The sequence below is a fragment of the Hylobates moloch genome, unplaced genomic scaffold (genome assembly GCF_009828535.3).
Source record: "Hylobates moloch isolate HMO894 unplaced genomic scaffold, HMol_V3 SCAFFOLD_26, whole genome shotgun sequence".
In the NCBI taxonomy this organism is placed as follows: Eukaryota; Metazoa; Chordata; class Mammalia; order Primates; family Hylobatidae; genus Hylobates; species Hylobates moloch.
Window position 1 is genome coordinate 4,892,938 of NW_026652301.1, and position 15,320 is coordinate 4,908,257.

The 15,320-nt window shown below is 40.5% G+C and overlaps 1 protein-coding gene across 5 annotated transcripts in view; it reads right to left on the minus strand.

The window, feature by feature from the left end:
- Positions 1–15,320, minus strand: part of LOC116463116 (utrophin-like) — a 572,404-nt gene that overhangs the window by 497,025 nt on the left and 60,059 nt on the right. The gene's annotated exons all lie outside the window — the stretch shown is intronic.

A 15,320-nucleotide genomic window follows, 5' to 3' on the forward strand; every position in this document is an offset into this window, starting at 1 on the left:
GGGAAGGGAAGGGAAGGGAAGGGAAGGGAAGGGAAGGGAAGGGAAGGGAAGCGAAGGGAAGGGAAAGGAAGGGAAGGGAAATAAAAGGGTACTGAAACCAGAGGCAATCATTTCTGTTATAGGACATATATCACTGATAAAAAGTTGAATTCTTTTCCACAAAATTATCCTTATATTTAAATTTTGGAAGGTTTCATATTATGCAGCAACATTGGGAAAAACAAAATAATCCAAAAGGATCTCAATCAATGTTCTACTCAGAGGCTGTTAAACATCAAGCGATGAAATGTAACACAGGCTTGGCTACTGAGGGATGAATTTCAACTTTAACTGTTGAATGGCAGAGTTGGCAGAGTAACTAAAAAAGACAAAAAAAGATGCGTAGACAAAGGTTTTTACCAGAATCTTCAAATGTGGCAATGCAAATAAAAAAATATAATAAATGCTCATCATGGCTAGTAATTACAGAAATTGAAGACCAAACAGTATTTTGGGTACTGACAATTCAATACTGGCTGGGCCTCAGAGATACTGACATATTTATATAAACTGCTGACGTTAAACGTGTTACAGTCCTCTGAAGGGCATATCAGAAACCCTAAAACTAACCTCTCATCCCATAAATTCTATTTCTAGGAATTTATCAGAAATGAATAACTTAAATGAAGGATGGTGCCAACAACAATAATAATAGTAGCAAGTATTTACACTGCACTCATCAGAGCAGTGCCAGGCTGTTCTACTGACTTTATATCAAGGGTTCTCAACTGGGAGTGGTTTTGCCCCTGCAAGACACCTGGCAATGTCTGGAGACATTTTTGTTTGTCACCACTGGGGAATAGCAGCCAGGTATGCTGTCCAGCATCCCCAAAGCACAGGACAGCTCCCACAGCAAAATGGAAATGTCTCACGGTGGACAAACCTGCCTTGTATCTATCCCCTCATATAATCCTTACAACAACCCTGGGGTACTTGTATTATCTCCGTTTTACAGATCAATAAAGATAATTTTCGCTGTACTATTATCCATAATGTTGAAACTAGAAGTAAACTAAAAACAAAAACAGGAAAACCGTTAAATAAATGATGGTATAACTGCCTAACAGGAAAAAATGGAAAATGCTTATGAAGTAATGTCAAACTAAAACACCAGAACTAAAAATTAGAAATATTACATAATTCCAATTATTTTTAAGTACGAGTATGAGAAAATAACAAATGAAAGTTACTTTTGTATTAACATGGTAGAAATAGAAATGGATGCTTCTTTCTTTTCTAATTTTTAAAATGTTATTGCAATTTTTAAAGAAAAAGCACTTAACAATGAAGATAAGAATACTGGAAACTTCTACTGAGGAGGCTGAAGTGGGAGGATCACTTGAGCCCAGGAGTTCAAGGCCTTGCTGGGCAACACAGTAAGACCCCCATCTCAAAAAAACTAAAGAAAGAAAGAATACTGGAATGCTTTTTAAACAACACAAGAGTTAATAGAATAAGAAGAAGATGGTTAATATTAAGAAATTAGGAATAAAAATTTCCATGGGACCCCACCAAATGTTGGTGCTTTAAATTCTGTAGCCATAACTGTTTCAGGTAAGGCTAAAAAATCTAAATGTTGTATCTACCTCCTTCTGTATTTTACTTACTTCATGGCTCACTATCACCTACAGCAAATAGGCAAAAAGAATCAAATTTCAATTCAGCTAAACCTGATTCATTTTAGCAGCTCCATTATAAAACGTGTGTGTATATGTGTGTGTGTGTGTATACACACACTGTTATGGTATTTCAACTGTTAAGATAATTTACACTGTTACATAGTTTTAATATATATGGTAATTTAAACTGTTATTCTAAATTTATCAAAAGTAGCAGTCATATTAGTAGTAGTATCACTTTTACTATGAGCAACATTTACTGAATGTTTCTTAAATGGACTACTATATAGTCTAATACCCACAATATCCATATAGGATAGATGCTTTTGCTGTCCACATTTTTCAGCAAAGAGCACAGACATTTAAACTTAAGCAGTTTGCCCAGGTAAAAGTAGCTGAAACCAAATTCAGGCAGTCTGGCTCCAAAGCTCAAGTGCTTGAATCAAACTAGTGTATAAGAATGGTTGGGGACAAGATGGCAGTGAGGGAGCCACAGGCTTCTACCCTTCCACTCCCTACAGCAAGGAATTGACTATCTCTGTTCTACCACATGTAAAACCTGGCTTTTGATATAAGTTTACTAAGTTTAGTAGACTTAACAATAATTTTACCAGCAGCATCTCACTCGAAATAAGAATAATAATTATTATTATCAACCAATATCAGCAAATAAATGTTTCCAAAAAACACCTAAGTGGATTCAAAGGAGGAAAAAAAAACATAAGACTGTCAGAGTTTCTGCAGGAAGTACTGAGATCAATGATTCTAACGTGGGGGGATTTTTATCTGATCCTCATATCCCACTGACTATTCCGTTCTCGTAGACTTGAGGATTAAAAAACAAAATCTTCATCCTGTTAATAGGAAAGTTGTTACCGTAGAATCAGTAACGGAGTGTTTACACAATGTAAGCATCTGTTTCTAGACCACTGAAGAGAAAAGGATAGGAAGACTACAAATAAAACACTATTTGTGGATATTAAATTGTTGGGCTTCAATGTCTCTAAGTCTAGTCTCACCTGCCCAGAGCATATATTATGAAACGAAGTCACTGAAAACAAAATGCTGTGATCTTCTGAGATTCCTGAAGCACAGCTTAACTTAACAAATAACAGGGATCAGAATACTAATAACATATCATCGTGCGGAAATGAGGGGAATTTGGTATGAGCCAAAGTACAGGCTCCTACCCTTGCTGAGCCACTGTCAACTAAAAGCAGGCTATGGGTGAGTGTGAGGAAGTCTGGAAGAACAAGCGGTCTACAAATTCCTCACCCATGTGCTCCAACAGTCTCAAACCTTTCTCGAGGCTGCAGTGTCAGGAACATGGCAGGTGAGGGCAAGTAAAAAAGGCTGAAAATCTCCCTCAAGAATAGAACTTACATTTCTTCCTACAACAGGCTATGGGTCTCTGACAAATTCTGAGTAAATCTTACAAAAAAATGTAACTTTATTTTTTATGCATGTGGTGTTTTAACTATATAAAGAAATCCTAATATGTCTCGATAAGCAGTATATGCATGTGTGTGTGTATATATACACACACATATATGTATATATACACACACATATGCACACACATATATTTATTTATTTATTCATATTTTAGATGGAGTCTTGCTCTGTCGCCCAAGACAGAATGCAGTGGTGCAATCTCAACTCACTGCAGCCTCCGCCTCTGCCTCCACCTCCCAGATTCAAATGATTCTCCTGCCTCAGCCTCCCAAGTAGCTAGGATTACAGGCATTCGCCACCACACCCAACTAATTTTTGTAATTTTAGTACAAACGGGGTTTCACCATGTTGGCCAGGCTAGTCTCAAACTCCTGACCTCAAGTGATCCACCCACCTCAATGTCCCAAAGTACTGGGGCTAAGCAGTATATGTTTAAAAGTTATCAGAAATAACAAATGAAAGATACCAACAACAATAATAATAATGAATATTTAGAAAGCAGTTACTAGAGCAGTGCCAGCCTGTTCTAACTGCTTTATATCAGGAGTTCTCAACCAGAAGTGATTTTGCCACCTACGAGACATCTGGCAATGTCTGGAGACATATTTAGGACATTTTAGACATCAATAGGACTGACACATTCACCAGCCAGCATCCCTTCTGATTACTTGAACAGCAGTCTTGTTGGTTGAGGCCTATGCCAACATGCCAACCTGTTAAACATTTTGAATAGCACCTCTTCCTGAATATACTATAAATAATTAAAACAAATATCATATCTAACAAAACCTGACACGTCGATAAGTAATGATTGTCATCATATGGAGTACTACAGATAGATTAAATGAATGTTAGCCTTTGAAAGTAACCTTCCCCCTTTCGAGGTTCCAGAAGGCTAATGACACCTGAAAAACCTGTTTTAGAATCATTCTCACAAGAATTGGTCTACTTGCTTTGTGGATATATTCCCAACTATGACTATATATAAGAATTCAAAAGTTTTAATTCTTAAAATCAAAGAATTCAAATTTTAAAATATTTCTAATTCAAAACTTGGTATGTTCTAAATATTATTTCATCTATAAATTTATAAATCTTCAACAATAACTCTTAAAGCCTTTAATAATAACAATACTGATATGAGTTCACTAACTGTGATCAATGTAACATAGTAATGTAAGAGGTTAACAGTGGGGAAAACTGGGTAACAAGAATGTTAACAGTGGGGAAAACTAGGTAACAGTGGTGAAAAGTGGTAACTGAGGAACTTTACATACCATCTTTGCAACTTTTCTATAAATGTAAAATTATTCTAAAATAAAAGGTTTATTTCAAAACAGGCAAAAATGTAAATAATAAAGATACAGTTTATTTTCTCGGGCAAGAAATAAGAAAAGCTATTTTTGTATATCCATATTAAATTTTAGGCTTCACACAATGTTGATTTACAAAACAATAAGAAAAAATGGGCCAGGCATGGTGGCTCACGCCTACAGTCCCAGCACTTTGGGAAGCAGAGGCAGGTGCATCACTTGATCCCAGGAGCTCGAGACCAGCCTGAGAAGCATAGGGAGTCCCCATCGCTACCAAAAACACAAAAACTAGTGGGACATGGTGGTGCATGCCTTTAGTCCCGGCTACTCTGGAGGCTGAGGTAGGAGGATCCCTTGAGCCCAGGTTGCAGTGAGCTGAGAATGGACCACTGCACTCCAGCCAAGGTGACAGAGACTCTGTCTCAAAAAAAAGAAAGAAATGAAAAATGGTCAAAAATCCTTCAAGCGGCTTTTGATCACACTGCTGCATTTGGATTCCACAGGCATACCTGCTTTCCACACATTTTTTAACAGGAATTCTATCTGATTCACCGAACAACCACAAAAAAATTACCGGAATTCTACCTCATTCACTGAACTGCAAGAAAAAATTTTAGCAACTAAAAAACATGCCAGGAGCTAGGGAAGGTTTAAAGATTCAAAGACAAGAACAAGACCTTCATCAAGCTCATGGTCTAAAAGAGAGGTTCTGAAACATACACAATGACCACCTGAAGAGATTATTAAAAGATAAGTTCCACCTATCTTTCAATACCGTGCAGAGATAGACCTCGTTTTCAAAAACACTGATCGGTAACATCTGTCATGAATGTTGTGACAGATAAAGACATCTTAGAATCTCTGAATTTAATCCAAGCAGGGAAGGAGAAAGCAGAGAAGAGGAGCACCCAACCCACACTTGGAAGTCAGCAGAGAATTCCTAGAGAAGGTGTCCTTGACCAACCACAGGAGTGAATGGCTGATGATCTAAGGGCAGCATGAACCACGAGGACAGGCCCAGCATCCAGCAGAGAACTGCCAATACCAAGAGCATTTACCCTGCTTCTGAAAGTCACTGGACATCGGCTGCAAAGTACCAGTCAGAGCACTGGAAACCTCCTAACTCGGGCCACTACCCAGCCAAAGAAAGGGGCTTTGTTTTAATCCAGCTGGGTCCAACAAAATATGAAAACAGGATTCTAGAACCTGGTTGGATGCTGCAGCACAGAAAATCAAACAACCTGCCTTAACTTGCATGGTCCTTTCAGTGGAAGAAGTTTTTCACATGCTAATTATTTCTCCAATGTTAGCCTACTTGAATAGCAAAATACAGCTTCCTATTGACGCAGGGGGCAGAGCTTTGAGACTTGTTTGTTCTGCCCTTTATTTTTTCATCTCCTCTGCAATCAGCCTGTCAACAAGCACGTCGTTACTGTCAGGGAGTCAGTTTATAGCAGCATTCACACCCACTACCTTTCTCATTTACTGCTTTAGATCTAGAAACCGATACCCAAGTGTGAAAACAGTTGCAAAATGAGAATCTAAGGCACTTCACTGATGTGTCTGCACTGCACAGGTGGGGACACAAGTGTCCATCATCATCTCTGCAAGGCATTATGCAGTGGTTCTAGGCTGCCAGTAAGTAGAATCCTTAAGTTTAAAACCAACTTTAAAACATCCCAGCACCTTCAACAACTACCGCAGCACCCAGCAAACCACAGGTGCTCAATAAATATTCAGAGTTATTTATTTTTGGCTCCTTGGTTTTTTTGTTTTTGTTTTTGTGTTTGTTTGTTTGTTTGTTTGTTTTAGACAGTCTCGCTCTGTTGCCCAGGCTGCAGTTTAATGGCAACATCTCAGCTCATTGCAACCTCTGACTCCCAGGTTCAAGCGAATCTTGTCCCTCAGCCTCCCAAGTAGCTGAGATTACAGGCACTCACCATCACACCCAGCTAATTTTTGTATTTTTAGTAGAGATAGGGTTTTGTCATGTTGGCCAGGCTGGTTACTGTTTTCTTATTTCTAATTCCTAGTCATGTGTGGCATAGTTGAAGCTGACAGAAGAATGAGCACTGCAGTAATTAGGAAACATAAATAGCCAGGCACAGTGGCTCACGCCTGTTATCCCAGCACTTTGGGAGGCCAAGGCAGAAGGATTACTTGGGCCCAGAAGTTCAAGACCCTAACCTGGGAATAGTGAGACCTTGTTTCTGTTAAAAAAAAAAAAAAAAAAAAATCAGAAGTGCCGGGTGCGGTGGCTCATGCCTGTAATCCCAGCACTTTGGGAGGCGGAGGTGGGTGGATCACAAGGTCAGGAAATCAAGACCTTCCTGGCTAACACGGTGAAACCCTATCTATACTAAAAATATAAAAAATTAGCCAGGCGTGGTAGCATGCGCCTGTAGTCCCAGCTACTCGGGAGGCTGAGGCAAGGGAATCGCTTGAACCTGGGAGGAGGAGGTTGCAGTGAGCTGAGATCACACCACTGCACTCCAGCCTGGGCAACAGAGTGAGACTCCGTCTCAATTAAAAAAAAAATCAGAAAAATTAGCTGAGCGTGGTGGCACATGCCTGTAATCCCAGCTACTCAGGAGGCTGAGGTGGGAGGATTGCTTGACCCCCGGAGATCGAGGCTACAGTGAACCTAGATCATGCCATTACACTCTAGCTTGGTTGACAGAGCAAGACCCTGTCTCAAAGAAAAAAAGAAGAAGAAGAAGAAGAAACATAAACAGATGAGAAAATTTAGAAAACTACTGGAAAATCAATGCTGACAGTCTTCCTAACACAAACCCAATATGATAAAAATGATTCATTATAAAACACCAGGCAAATATTATTTACTGAATAACTTCCCAAATTATGGGAAATAAATGTCAATACTTTATTTCAGTAATCAAGACATAGATTTACCTTGAACAACCATTTATTTTTATTTAGATTTCATTACTCAGAAATGTTGCAGCGTAAGGCCTAGTAACAAATTCAGCAAATATACAGAATGCAACCTCAAGGACTTTTTAAAAGAATAGTGCACACTTCACTTACTCACCAAATAAATTCTCATCATAAAACATAAGATTCTCCTTGCAACAGCAGGAGAAATGCGTAGGAAGGAGGCAGACAGATATGACAGGTCCCATGGGACATGAAAAGGGAAATGAGAACTATTGCCTCAACCCACTTGCAAAATATCCATAACCTCCCACTTTAAATACCAACACTGTGAAATTTTTAATGCATATAAGCAAAGTGAGAATTTAATAATTATTTTAAAGAACTCACATGGGCAAAGGTAAAATATAATAATTCATTTCAAGGTGTTTATTTCTCCTCTATCCCCAAAAGTCCCTTAAACCACATTCGTACACACACAAAAAAGATTCTATTTTCCTGCTATAACACTCGTTACTCAGAGTTAAGATAATAAATACTGATTAACAATCAGCGGGTCTCAGAGTATTGGCAGATGCTAGATTGCATGGTTGGGTTAGAGTTACCTCACTAGAAAGTGAGTTTGCTAGGGGAATAAATTTCTTCCGTCAAACACAATCTAGGAGCTACTAACACCAGAAAGAGAGTCATGGCCAATGAGTCCAAGGAGAAGCTAAAGGCACAGAATCCAGAAGTCAACAAGAAAATAGGCCAGGGTAGAAGCCAAGAGACTAACTCCGGCAGCAGGTTCCCAGCAAGAGACTGGCTGAGCCAGGAGAAAAGTAGCAGTGTCGGTGTGATAGGAGGAGCTGCTTCTCAGAGCGCCAAGTGGATCGCTATCTGATGAGGTATTTCTACTGGCGATTATGTGCAAGTGACCTGGAAGAATCTGTGCAAGGTGCCTATCTTACAAGTGCCACACCGCCCAGCCTCTCAGAGTATTTGGATCAGCGGCATTCAACTGAAATCTATCACGTTTCCAGACTACTATGACAGTTCACCTCTATTTGGAGAAATAACCTCTCTGCAGACTAAATAAAGCTTTTTATATAAGGCACCAAAGGCAAATAGAGCACAGAATCATAGGGGAGGCGGCTGCGTGCCCTTTTCCTTTGCTTGCCTGCTTGCTTGCAAGCAATAAAAACCTTTCTGAACAAATGATAGCAAACTTTGAAACCAGCAAAACATTTCGGGCACCTTGCCACAAAGACATCCTCCACGTAACTGCAGGCCATTTGCTGTCCTGTATAGCTCTCTATTTCCTGCCATTTACTGGATCTGTGGTTAAATGAACCCAACATAGAATTACAGCTTCAATGCTTTGATGTGAAAAATCACTAACAAATCTAAATTGAAGGACGAGGACACACTGGTAAATTTTCAATATGATGGTGCATATGGGGCCTCATTTAAACTAATGTCTTATCTTCACTTACCATCTAAATGTATTTTTTCCTGTATTGACTTGAAACACTCTAACACAAACAGCCACCATTTATTATAATCCTTCTTGCAATCTGTCAAGTTATGTTCAAAAAATTTTACAAAGATGTACCTTTAAAGACTGACAACAGCCCCACAACAGGAGGCAGAATAGTTAGGGCTTAATTTTAAGCCTAACTCCACAGCATCTTTCTGCTAACTCCATGTTCCATAAAATATACAAAAATGGTTTTTTTCATAAATAAATCTGGGACTTACCATCAATATGGAAATAATTTATCAGTATATGAAAATGTAATAAAATAATGTATCTAAATAACTACTAGTCTCAGCACAGTTTGGGATGATGACATCTTCCATATTCGCCAAAAAAATACTATAGAATCTAAGTCCAAAGACTCAAACCTCTGTCCTAGAGATCTGAAAATAATATCTATCTTTTAAGGTAGCAGCTAACCATTTTAGAACTCAAAAGAAATTCAAATAAGTCATCCCAAATCTGCCATTTTGTAGGAATTTCCTTTGGAATCATTAAGAGTATAAAAATCAGGGATCCAAGCAACAAAAGAAAATGAGCAATGTATGAAAAGCCAAATCACTGAAGAATTTGTCCAAAGAGCCAATAAACATATGCAGAGAAGTTCAATTCCACAAAAAAGAAGTGCAAGTTCAAACAACTATAGACTACATTTCATCTCTCTACATGTCATCTGTTGTAGATGACGATTTAACATAAAAGCATATTTGCCCCAGCAATTGCCCAAGTAAGCTAAGATACATGTACACAGGTAGTTTCTAATAATGTTTTAAGTGGGATGCCACTAAATCAGGATGGTTTCAATTTTGTTTCAAAAAAGAAAAGCCATGCTCACACATAAAGGCATACATTTTTACATTCATAGAAAACAAGGGTAGCAGAAGAAAAAAAACCATTAACAATGGTTTTGGAGAGAGGAAGGAAATGACAATTTTCTACTTTGTAGAATTTTCATTTTGCATTACAGTTTTTTTTTTAGAAAACAGTCTGATTACTTAAGATATTTTAAAAGACATTTGAACTATATTACTAAAAATTAAATTTGGAGTCAAAAATGTATTTAAATGCTCCTTTTCCTTAGAGCAACTCCACACAGAGGGCCACAGGAATTTCTGCCCAGCTCACAATCTAAGTTTCAATACTCTGTAGCTCAGACAGAAAGTTTGGCCTGTGTTCCTTTAGTCCTAGACTAAAATTTCACTTTAGCACAATGGTAGAACTCGGCTATGAGTCATCTTCCTCTGCAAAACAATGAAAGTTCTAGTTCAGTGGGAAAAAAACGACTTGAGTTGCCAGTTCATTGAACTGTTCAAATTAAGGTCAAAATACTGGAGCAGGAGCAAGGGAGTCGCTGTGTCCAGATCCTATCTAATCCCACACCAGTCCCCTGAATGGCCCTCCAACCAAGTCTTGAATTTGCAAACAGAATAGGAAGCACCTGGTGCCCTCTAAGTAGGGGTCAGAGAACCCACGTGAAAACATGAAACTGGATCCAAATCCAGTTTCATGAGCGTGCCTTTCAAGTAATGCCAAGGAAAAATATACCAAAAACATAACGGAGTGCACAGCTTCAGCTTAAATATATTTCAAGTACCATAATGAATATAATGTTTGATTTCCTACCCTAGACTCTACCTAAAAGAGCTCATTATCAACAGACTAGGGTTTTATAATTTTTACAGAATTTATTACTCCATTTATTTACCTGGAACTATTTCTATAGCTTGCAAAGAACTTTAACATGTGTAACATCATGAATCCTGACCACACTCTCCCGGGGCATCCTCCCTCGTTGGGAGATCCTGTGATCCTGCTGGTTGGGAGTTCCCTTCTCAGAGGTTCAGTGACTTACCCTGCCGATGGCAGGGGTAATGGAAACCCAGATCTTGAGGGCCAAGTCCCATCCCTTAAAGAACTGCTCAGGGCTGGGCGCCGTGGCTCATGCCTGTAATCCCAGCACTTTGAGAGGCCGAGGTGGGCGGATCACGAGGTCAGGAGATCGAGACCACCCTGGCTAACACGAGGAAACCCCGCCTCTACTAAAAATACAAAAAATTAGCCAGGCGTGGTGGCGTGCGCCTGTAGTCCCAGCTACTCGGAAGGCTGAGGCAGGAGAATGGCGTGAACCTGGGAGGCGGAGCTTGCAGTGAGCAGAGATCCCATCACTGCACTCCAGCCTGGGCAACAGAGCGAGACTCCGTCTCAAAACAAAACAAAAAAAGAACCGCTCAGTACCATGTTAATCCCATTTCTCATTTTCTCCACCCAAGATTCTTTCTTTCACATGTCACTCTTTCTAATCTTTTTCTCCCAACTTAACAATTCTCATTCTCTCACCTCTGTAAGTTATAGTTACCTGGTCTTCCTAACGACCTACTCATTTTCTCTATAATTATTAAGATCTGTAAAAAATTCACAAGTCCTAAGACATCTTCCCAGACAAATTTCACTGCCCTGTGATCACTCCAAATTCTGTGTCCCTTTATTTGGATATAGTCAACTGGTGGGTCCGGCAATCCCTAACATATGACAAAGATGACCACGTTCCTTCCTTTCAGATACCAGCAAATCTAGCATTCACTTCACACACCATCCTTTCCAGGTCCTAACCTGCACAGGGGAAGAACCAAATCACCTTCATTTTCATATCCCCATACCTCCCGAGAGCTGAGCATGTGCTAGGTACCTAGCAAATGCTGACTGAATAGATGAGTGTGGTTGTCAACCTCCTGGAGTTCCAACACAAAAGACTTGAGCTCCTTTAAGAGTGAGTCACGGCTGGGCATGGTGGCTCAGGCCTGTAATCCCAGCATTTTGGGAGGCCGAGGGGGGAGGATCACTCAAGCTCAGGAGTTCAAGACCAGCCTGGGCAACATAGCGAGATCCCATCTCTACAGAAAAACTACTAAAAATTAGCCAGGTACGGGAGCACATACCTGCAGTCCCAGTTACTCGGGAGACTGAGGTGGGAGGACCACTTGAGCCTGGGAGGTCAAGGCTGCAGTGAGCTAAGACTGTGTCACTGCACTCCAGGCTGGGCAACAGAGCGAGACTTTGTCTCAAAAAAAAAACAAAGAATGAGCCATGGTTCAGGAGATTCTCCCAGGAGTGTCCCCACCTGGCCTCACATCCACATTCACACACACACACACACCCAGCCCCTGATGAAATTCTCTTTCCCAAAGTTCTCAACCTGCCTTGCCTCATAAGGACACCACTGCCCTGGAGCCTTGTCTCTTCTGAGAGGTCTGTTCAGCGTTCCCCCAGATCAGCCACCTGTTCCCCTGTGACCTTTTCCTGGAGTGTCTTCCAAGATGACAGCCACTGTTCAGCCTAACATAGCACAGTCTCCTACATCAGCAAAGACCATAACTAAGCCTCTGTCCAATCTTCTTCCAACTTCCTGTTACTCAAAGGAACTCATTAATTCATTCATTCCACAAGTAGCTACTGAGCCTCTTCTGCACATCAGGCACACATTCAGGTGCTGGGGGCAGTAGTAACAAAGCTGCCTCTAGTCCCTCCCATGGAGCTTTCAGTCTAGTGGGGGACGAATACATTCCCCTGTACCCTCCACATTGGACACCCTTGGCTGGCTTTTGACAAGCTACGGAGCAGGGCCTCGGTCCAATCAAGTCACGATCTCTGACTGTGGGGCACCAGCATGTTGGTGATTCTAATGGACCCAAGTAGTGAATCTTTTAACCCTTCCATCTAAAAAGGAAACAGCTGACATAGAGTCTTGTTGGCAGGCAAGACAGCAGGAAGGATGGCAAAACGAGCAGGGCTCCCAGGAGTGGTTTCCTGAGCAGCGGCGGTTTCCTGAGCAGCGGCAATTTCCAGACATGAGTCATCTGGGCCTTCATAGATGCCTAAATGGCCAGTCGCGCCTCCAAATTATTCATTTCACATTTTCAAGCTTGTTTTAAAACTTTGGTTTATCTCAGTTATATTATTGTTAACATCTAGTGAAAATGATGATAGAGCTGGATAGAGAGATAGATGATAGATAGATGATAGATAGATAGATAGATAGATAGATAGATAGATAGATAGATGATAGATAGATAGATGATAGACAGAGAGATAGTGATAGAGATAGTGATAGAGATAGAGATTTTTTTTTTTTTTTTAAACAGAGTCTCGTCTTGATGCCCGGGCTGAAGTGCAGTGGTGCAATCTCAGCTCACTGCAACCTTCGCCTCCTGGGTTCAAGCGATTCTCCTGCCTCAGCCTCCCAAGTAGCTGGGATTTCAGGCACACACCACCATACCCAGCTAATTTTTGTATTTTTAGTAGAGACGATGTTTCACCACATTGGCCAGGCTCCTGGCCTGAACTCCTGACCTCAGGTGATCTGCCCGCCTCGGGCTCCCAAAGTGCTGGGATTACAAGCATGAGCCATTGCGCCTGGCTGAAAATATTATTTTTAACATTAAATTTAATGTCCTTATTTCTAACAAGATCACTAAAGAGTCTACACTATGGACACACACAAAAAAATCAGTTCAATAACAACTGATGAGAGGAGAATCTAGGCCCCTGTGAAATTTGAAATCATGTACACATTGGTTTTCTATCTTTATTAAAATAACATGCACTGAAATACATTTTAATTTTAAAAATGCTATTTTCCTAAAGCCTTTTGATTGGTCATAGGGCAGGAAAGAATGTTATCTAAATGTACCAGAACTCAACCAGCACATCATTTAAATATATTTAACACTGTTGCTATTCATTTAAAAGACTGCTTTTTTTTTTTTCTCTTTTTTTTTTGAGACAGAGTTTTGCTCTTTCACCCAGGCTGGAGTGCAATGGCTTGATCTCAGCTCACTGCAACCTCCGCCTCCCAGGTTCAAGTGATTCTCCTGCCTCAGCCTCCCAAGTAGCTGGGATTACAGACACATGCCACCACACTTGACTAATTTTTGTATTTTTAGTAGAGACATAGAGACAAGGCTTCATCATGTTGGCCAGGCTGGTCTAGAACTCCTGACCTCAGGTGATCTGCCTGCCTTGGCCTCCCAAAGTGCTGGGACTACAGGCGTGAGCCACGGCCCCCGACCAAAGCCTGCTTATTATTTGAAGGTTTGTTTGTACTTTTCTTCTAGCTGTCTTCTGATTTCAACCATTAAGGTTACCCTAGACCCTTTGTAGCAAGACCCTTTGATGAAGACTAGCTGACTACAGAGACTCTTAATGTCGGGGAAAGAGAGAGGATTTAGTGAAAATCAAAGGAACTCTTCGAAAGGCCACAAGCCTGCAATTGCTGCCCCTATGCAGGTTTTTGAGACAAGGTATCCCTCTGTTGTCCAAACTGGAATGCAGTGGCATGATCATGGCTCACTAGTCTCAAACTCCTAGATTCAAGCTATCCCCCCACCTCAGTCTCCTAAGTAGCTGGGACCACAGGCATATGCCACCATGCCTGGCTGATTTTTTAATTTTTTGTAGAGATGGAATCTCCCTATGTTGCCCAGAGTGGTCTCGAACTCCAGGCCTCAAGTGATCCTCCTGCCTCAGCCTCCTAAAGTGCTTGGATCACAGGTATGAGCCATCGTGCCTGGCCCACATGGAGTTTTAATTCAGGTCCCTGAGAGGTATTTTGATGTTGTGTTGGGATCATATGGTTATTTAAGAAAGAGGTAACAGTTAATGATGAGAATTGTAGCACACCAGTCTCCTATGCCACTTGTTCAAGAAACCCAATTCACTAAGAAAATATGGGCTGCTCCAATCATTTTGGTTTGAATTTGCTCTACAGAGACAACACTTAAAACCCCTTACCACCTCATTCACTGAAGCTAAGAAGGAAAACATTAAGAGGGAAAGAGTAATTCCACAAGAAAGGAAAACATTAAAAAAGAAAACCAACCAGCCTCGAAGTTTTTTCATAGTGACAACATTCATGCATGATATGTATGATCAAATAAAACACATCACTTGGAGTTTTTTCCCTTCCAAAAGCTCATACAACCAGTACACACATGTATACATTAAACAAGATATGAACGTCTCAACTGATCAGAAAAACTAAGTCACCCCGGAAGTAAACTTCAGCGAGAGAAAAGTGCATGACACTTTCCCTACATGAAGTTATGCATATACACGTCTCATAGACAAGCCTGCACTGAAACAGAAACCCCAGCACTCATACTGTCCCCCAAAGTACAGACGTTTTATTCTCCCCTTTCTCTGGTCGAAACTAAATATTTCAAGAAGTAAAATGCCTTTTTAGCCAACAGAGTAAATCAAATACAATATGGGATGAGGTCTACCAATACTCAAAGGAGTACTCTACCAACACCACAAAGGAGGCTGCTTCTCTAGATGGCAGTAAACAGTCAGCACAGAGTAAGCTATTTTGAAAATACAGGGAGGTAAAGTGAAGCACATTTGCTATCACAAATGTAGGGATCCTGGAAGGCTTCTTCCAAAGAAGCTAATAACTCTGGTGAATTATCACTTCCTGAAGAGAAG